At 33.6% G+C, this 8,103-nt stretch overlaps 1 pseudogene; it reads right to left on the bottom strand.

Annotated features, from left to right (window-relative positions):
- Window positions 1-3,650: 3,650 nt before the first annotated feature.
- On the bottom strand, window positions 3,651-5,348 carry LOC132044424 (zingipain-1-like; annotated as a pseudogene).
- Window positions 5,349-8,103: the final 2,755 nt, after the last annotated feature.

The raw sequence follows: 8,103 nt of genomic DNA, 5'->3' as shown, positions 1-8,103 counted from the left end.
TCAGTTAGTACTTACCACAGTAGAGCAATATGCAAAACAATGCATTACTCTTTTTTTGATGACATTATTTTCACTAAAACAAATACAAATTGAAAAAATTCAAAAATACAATCTGTAGTATACGGTATTTTTTATGCAAACAAAGAAAGAAAATTTTCTATTTCATATTGAAGGGCGACAAACTGCTGACCAAAGCAGAATAACCAATATAAGAATTCGAGCCACCGTAATTGGAAAACAGAGATCTTGGCGATGGCTATTCATTTACCAATTTATCACACTTACTCACCGATTTTTTGGATTTATCCAAGCCATTCGCCGAATTGATGGTAACTTCAATGCGTGAGTGCTAGTTGCTTAATTTTTTTAAAGACATTGTTTACAAGCAGCCATATTTAAGAGGAGTAACTAGGAAAAGGCACTGCTTTCTCTGAAAATTCTGAGAAAATTGATAAGTAAAAATCCTGTCAAAGGTAGAGATGCCACATCAGCTTTGTTATGCCTAGGATTATATTTAGTCTAGCTTGTCAATAGCTAATAGACTATTGACATGCACCCGTCGGCATTTTGAAGAGTTCGAACAACATAGGCTAGAAGAAAAGAAGTAATGAAAAAGGAGCCGTGGAGGCTTCATTCTCTTCCTCTAAAAAGAGAGACATCAAGAAAACAAGACAAATTGCAAAAACAAAGAGCACAACAGATAAATAAGATTACCTTGCTTTCATTAGTAGACACCAGAGATAATGACTTGAATTGATCCAAAAACAATGGGACCAAATCAGCTGGAAATCAAGAGTCCCCTTATCCAAATAAAACAAAACTGGAGCCAATCGGTTGAGATGGCTGCAAATCTATTTTAAGACAAAGATAACAACAATTACATTCCACCTTAAAAAATATTAAGCATAGAAAAGAGTGGCTATGTGCAGTTTTTTAAGATATAATCAGATACACAGGAATATGATAACTCAGATAGCACCAGAAAATTAGCGATGACGTTTGAACTCATAGTCATTAGTAGTTCAATTGAGGAGAAGGCTTAAGCTTAATATTAAACTCATTACTCTTCAAATCTGATCGTCACATCTGAATGGCACGAGAAAGGTTTTTTTTTTATTTTTTTATTTTTATTTTTTGGTTTTTTTTGTTGTTGTTGTTGTTACTCTTCCAATCTGATTTCCATTAAGTAGCAAATGAATTCTTAAAGATAAAGCAATGGTTATTTTCATTATGTATCAAACAAAACTATTCCTTTGATAGAAAAAGGAAAAGCTGAGATCAAAATTAGAACAGATATGAAGGAGAGATAAAAAAGAGGGCATAATACAATTTTGGGCTTTTATACCGCAACTCTTTGTTATCCTCATTTACTAAAACTCTTTCTTTCCCTCAAAACTTTTCTTGTCTTTTCTGCTATAAAAATGAGTAAATTTAGAAATAATTTTCGTATAAATTTAGTACAAAAACGTGTGGTTGAGCGTGCAGACATAGAACTGATAGCGACAATTCAACCGGATGAGACATCTCCTATTACCAGAAGTTTGCTAATGTGTGCCTACATCTTAGTCTATTTGATTTAGCAGTTCCAAGAAGCAATATATATTGAATATCTACGACCTTTTTTAACTTGAGACATGAACAGAAAATAAAAAACAGAAGAACAAAGTTATGCAACTATCACTTAGCCCGTTTGGTTATAAGAATTATTCACTTTATTCCGAATTTTTTTAACTTTTTTTTCTAATCAATCGGTGTTTAGCGAAAATTCCAAATACAACTGTTGTATTCGAATACCAAAAACTCAAAAAACTTATTTTTCAAAAAGATTTCGCTTTTTCACTTTTTTACAACTACATTTCACCAAAAATTACAATTTCAAAAACTATGGCCAAACACAACTCCAACTTCAACTCTAGCTCCAAATTTCCAAAAAAAAAAAAAGTGAATTTTTTTTGGTATTTATTGACAAAAGGGGCCTTAGTCTTAGCACTGTTTCATTTTGGAGAGATATAATAGAATCGACAGGAGATTGTATATTTTGGCCTATCACATGATTTATCTAACTGTACAAAACTGATTTAAATATCATTAGAAAAATCTACACATAAAAGAATCTATATCCGTCAAAATTTTCTTCCTAAAATCAAATAAAGTGCCTATAAAACAAAAAAAAGGTGAAGAAACAGTGTCATATTAGATTCAGTAGGTATTCAATTATTAGAAATAATAAGCAACTTGCAGGCTATCTAACCCATTCTGTTTGAACGAAAGAAAATCAATTCAAATCCAAGTTTTCATAAAGTATAAACTTAGTAATTCTCAAAGAGATAAAGATATTGCTATTGCATTCAAACTTCAAATATTAAAATACTACTACTGCAAGACGTTGGGCAACCAAACTCTGTGTTTATTAGCAAAAAGAATTATTCTTGATCACATTCAAACCAAAGATCAAAGGAAGAAAATGAGAAATTCAATCCTAGCAAAACAAACTGCATTCTAGCAAATGGGATTTCTCAAATAATTTTTTAAAGGAGAACATGGCTCAACATCTCTTATTACTAATCGAAAAGACTATGGCTCAGCATGAGTAATGTTAATAAATACACAGCAAGTATTCTTCCGAATTTTGATCGTGCCCTGAAAAACCAAAATTCTAAGTTGATAACTTGAAAAGTAATTAGGACACCCTCTTTTAACTATTCGATAATATTGGTCCGACAAACCATTACAAGAATGATATTTTTCATTAGTCAATTGACGAAGCATATTTTTATAAGAACAAAACAGAAGCACTTCATACATCATTAAATAGGAAAAATGCCATTGTCGAAGATAAGTCTGGCTAAGTGAATTACAAGTAGAACCAACCTGATGAGCGGCGGCAGTGAGTGCAAAGTAAAAAAACGATACCTAACACCCGGGAAAGCGAGGGCGTCCAAACTCGGGGAATACTTGGAGATTTAGCCGCTGAATACAACCGGGAAAGTGAGAGAGTCCAATATAAGAGGAATAGGCATGACGGAATTTGGAGGAAAAAGGTTTTAAACCGCTTGAATGGAGAAGGGTAAGTGGAAGAAAGAGGTTTAAACATCTTTAATGGCCGAAGCGGTGGCTTTTGGGCCGAAAAGGTGTTTTTGTGGTTCCCTTTTTTTTTTTTTTTTTAAATGAGGATGAAAGTCAGAGAAAGTGGCAAAAATCTGTAAAAATAGATAAATATAAATCCCGTGCGTCTCGTCAGCGGGCCTATGGCCTGCTTTTCTAGATTTATATAGATAGATTCGTTAAATATCTATGAAAATTTAATGGCGAATCAAGTTATTTATTGCGTATTTATTTGAAATCGATATAAGAATTCATAAAATTTGTGTCACCAGAAACTTGAAACTCTTTCCGATGAAAATAATTAAAAATACAAGGTTAAATGTGAAAATATTTTTCGTGTATTAGATTTTTCAAAGTGCAATACAAGGTCTAGACTTTGACTGCACAAGATCCGTAATTTGCATGTGTTCGTCATAACTAATACTAGTAACATTCTTTAATTAAAGAGATCACTCAAAATAACATAAGTGTCGATCGAAAACCTTAATTAGGACTACATAAGCACGTACGTAAGACACTTCATGATCATCACGACATATAAAACAGAGTTCTCAAATCTGTTGCCTCATATTTGGACCCTTAATTAATTAAGCAGTAGGAAAAGAAGCGCGAGTTGCAAGGCCACAAACTCCACCGTCCACAATATCTCTAGCCATTCTCATATATCCTCCTTCACCCCAAGTCTCTCCCCATGAATTCTTCAACAACCAATATCTAGTACCATTTCCATACCCTACCACTGTCACTGCATGATGTGAACTCTCCCCACCCTCCCCATGAAATATTCCAGTACCTTTGTAAAACCGAAATTCGTCACTCCCAATAGTGATACCTGCAGAGACAGGCTGATTTGCTACAGCTTGCAACAGTGCTGATTCAGTTTGATCCACTATTTTGTAGCTGGATATTGTTACTACTGTTGATTCTGCCTTTTGGCTATCGCAGGTTCCTGGAATTCCAGTGTAAGGGTAATTTGATTCTGTTGTGAGGCCCCCCTCTTCGGCTATGTATTCAAATGCTTCAGTCCTGATGCCACCACCACAACCATTGTTATTTGTTGCCTCACCATCAAGAAGTTGTTGTTCGGATAGTGAAACCAAGTTTCCAGTCTTTAGCTGGTTCAGTCCTTCAACTGCTGCTACTGCTGCAAATGCCCAACATGACCCTGCAATTTTTTCTCAAGTCAAAAGAATATAGTACTCGTAGTAGTAGTAATTATAAATTTAGTAGAAGTAGAATGCACTATGGATAAATAAATTAGGAATTATGTTTGTTAGGAAAGTATAGGCTAATACTAGGAACCTTAATCGCTCGTTGTTAACCTGTATTTTGTTATGATGCATAACTATCTATAATATTCTCTCCTTTAGCCAACTCCATTTTATCAAATTGAATTTCAAAGGAAAGATGAATTTGATATGTGCCGTACAAGTAAAATCTTTGGCTATTATTGTCATGTCTTATCTTAAGTAATACGCTATCTGTTCAGTTTACGTGACATTATTTTCTTACTGGAGTAGTTTATTCCATAAAAAAAGATCTCTTCTTTCAATATATTAAAACAATTAGCCTCAAATTTCCACTTCTACCTTTAATGACACCTCTTTATAACCAACTAACTATTATGGTGCAATTAATAACACACGTCCTAAAAGTTTGTCTTTATTTTCCTCTTAAAATAGTTATTTAATCAAATGCTTGCTTAGACATTGAATCAGAGGATGTACTTTGATATAAGACTTACCGCATCTACCCTGGTCCTTGACAGCAGTCACAGTACCTTGCTCTCTCCAATTCCAACTATCTGGACTGGAAATTTCACTTTGGTAACTAAATGGCTGCAAATTTGATGTCTTTGGAAGGGAAGATTGATTATATCTACCAACCATAGATTGGAACTCTTCGTTTGTTAGATCTGCAAATTTATTGAGGCCAAGCTGGTAAGAACGAGTAGCATCATTGTTGAAAGACTCAATAAAGTCGACATACTCTTTAAATATCTTAAATCGCTCCGCCTTTTCAAATCATCTTTGTATACGCGCCCATGGCGACTCATCCATTTTTCATGTCTTTCAAGCATGGAATACACTTGCAAGTCAGGGGCAGTGGCTCGGAACCTGAGATTTCCGATCACTGGCAAAAGTGTAACGAGGCTTAACCTGCAAAATTTCAATGCCATTGTTAAAATCTTAAACTATGTTAATACAAAAATAAGAGATGAGGTATAGCAGAGTTCATGAAACTAACACCATATGAACAAGGCATATAAAGGAGTAAAGGTTAATTATTTTCTATAGATTTTTCCACCATATGTGATACGCGTTCCCATTATGATGATCTAAAACATTGATGGAGCAAGTTCTCTTATCAGTACATTTTCTATAAGGGTCCACCTTCCTGTTTGCAGCCTTTTTGTGGGCTGTGTATGGATGGTTATACTCGAACTAGTAAGAAATAAAGAGGCTTTCACACAATTAGCAAGGTTTTCTTCCTTGACGATAGTTTACGTTAGATTAGTAGCTAGTACTAAACTTGCAATTTATATATTAAGATTTAATCTAGCCTAAGAAAGTTATAATATATCAATGCTACATATACTAGTTCTGTTTTGTTTTATCGAGGAATATTGCTGTTTCAGGCATGCCTCATTGCCTCTGACAGTTTCCTAATTCAAACATCAAATGTTTAATGTTATCTATTAACTTACCCAAAAGCTTAATGGCAGTTTTCCCTTGAAAAGTACTCTGCGTTACGTACATGACAAATTATTAGGTTACATATTCCATTGTTTAATAGTGTTCCTTGAGTAGTAGAGTTTAGTCATTAATCCAAACACTCCCACTTTATTTTCAATAAATCATGTATTTATCTTCGTCTTAAGAATATATGAGCAACGACTATTCCCAAAGGATCGGAGTTTTGAGAAAGGAAGTTACAAACTTTTCATCTTGAGCATGTCTCTTTCTTAAATTTCTTCTTACTTCTGCTAATTGAAGTTGCCTACGAATCGGGGAAGGATTGATCACTATCCTTGACTTGGAACTTGGAAGTCATGAGAATGTAGAGAAGGTACTAAAGTTCTAAATTCTGGCATGGATAGATATTAAGCTATAGCTACGAAATTTAAGCTATGAATTTAAAAAGTGTAGCTATTGCCTAGTAATAGCCACAAAAATTTGAATTCTGTAGCTATCTGCAAATTCGTAAAATTTCTTAGCCACGAAAATCAAATTGACAAAGCTAATTTCTCATTTTTGCTATAATTGCTAACAATCGTGGCAATATATACCTAAATAGCTACAACTTTATTGCTACGATAAACTTTTATAGCTAATCACAAGTTTTTGCCACGCGATAAAAGTTACTGTAGTAATAGTAACCTTTTAGCCACAATAAGTTATTTGAAACAAAATATCGTAGCTAAATAGATATTTTTGCTTCAAGTTATAAAAATTGTGGCAATAATTAAATGATATAGCCACGAATGGTTTGCAAAAAAATAATAATTTGTAGCTAATTATGAGTTTTTGCCACGGGTTGAAACTTACTGTGGTAATAGTAACCTTTTAGCCACAATAAATTATTTGAAACAAAATGTTGTAGCTAAATAAATATATTTGCTTCAAGTTATAAAAGATTGTGGCAATAGTTACATGATATAGCTATAGAATTTTTGCGATAATAAAATTTCGTAGCTAATTATTAATTTTTGCCACGTGTTGAAACTTATTGTAGCAATAGTAACCTTTTAGCCATAAAAAGCTACTTAAAATAAAATATTACAATACTTAAAATAAAATATTACTGCTAAATAAATATTTTTACTTCGAGTACTAAAAAGTCGTGGCAATAGTTGGCTTAATAGATATAGTTACTTGTCATGACGAAATCATATAGCCACAGATTATTGTTGTGATAAAATTTCATAGGTAATAATTAGTATTTTTTAACACGAATTGAAATTTGTCGTAGCAATAGCTCCTTTTTATAAAATAAATAAAATTGAAAATTTTGTGGGAGAGGGTCACGGCCAAAGGGTGGAAAAAAATTTGGGGCGGGGGGGGGGGGGGGGAGTGGGAATGGTTGCGGGTGAGAAAGAATTTCTTTTGTATAAAATTTAAAAAAAAAAAAAAAAAGTAGAAAATTATGTGGGTGGGGGAAGGGGGGGGGGTGCGTGGTGATTTTTTTTTTTTTTTTTTAAAGGATGGTGGGGGTGAGTCGGGGGGGGGGGGGGGGGGGGGATGGGTGTTGGGGGTAAGAAAAAAATTATTTTTTTTCTAAAAATAAATAAAATAGAAAATTTTGTGAGAGGGAGGGGGTGCACGCCGGGGGGTGGGTGGTGTAAAAAAACTTTTAAAAACTTTATTTTAAAAAGGATGGTGGGGGTGGGTCGGGGGGGGGGGAGGGGATGGTGGTTGAGGTTTATGGGTGTTGGGGTAGGGGGGAGGGGGGGTTGGGGAATGCGTTTGTGTATTTTTATTAATCCGAAAAATGTTTTCTCAAATTTTTATGGAAACATTTTCTCCTATTTTGAGGAAAACATTTTCCGTCATACCAAACACACCCTAAGTCTTGCTCAAGTGCATCTTCATCAAGTGCTTCGAGAATTCTTATTTGACTCCGACTCGTTCGACCTGGACAATGTACCTTTATCGATTTAGTGTAATTAGTTGTTGATCGTTCTATTTAATTCAATTTTACATGTTTTACATGTAATCTTTAAATATAATTTAAATAAACAGTTAGATTATCGATCTAATGTTATTAGATGTTCATATAGTTCCATTCAGTTTAACTTTACGTGATCTTACTTGTAATTGTAAGTTTTAAATATAATTAAAATAAATAGGTAACATCTAAATATAATTTAAGCCCAACTCAAGTTTCATACATATCTAGCACTTCAAGAATTGTTATTTGACTTGAACTTATTCTATCGATATAATACATTTTTGTGTAATTAGAGATGTTTATCGTTCGATATGATTCAAATTTTAC

Source organism: Lycium ferocissimum, chromosome 2 (assembly GCF_029784015.1).
Source record: "Lycium ferocissimum isolate CSIRO_LF1 chromosome 2, AGI_CSIRO_Lferr_CH_V1, whole genome shotgun sequence".
Lineage (NCBI taxonomy): Eukaryota > Viridiplantae > Streptophyta > Magnoliopsida > Solanales > Solanaceae > Lycium > Lycium ferocissimum.
This window is presented reverse-complemented; position numbering and strand designations above follow the sequence as displayed.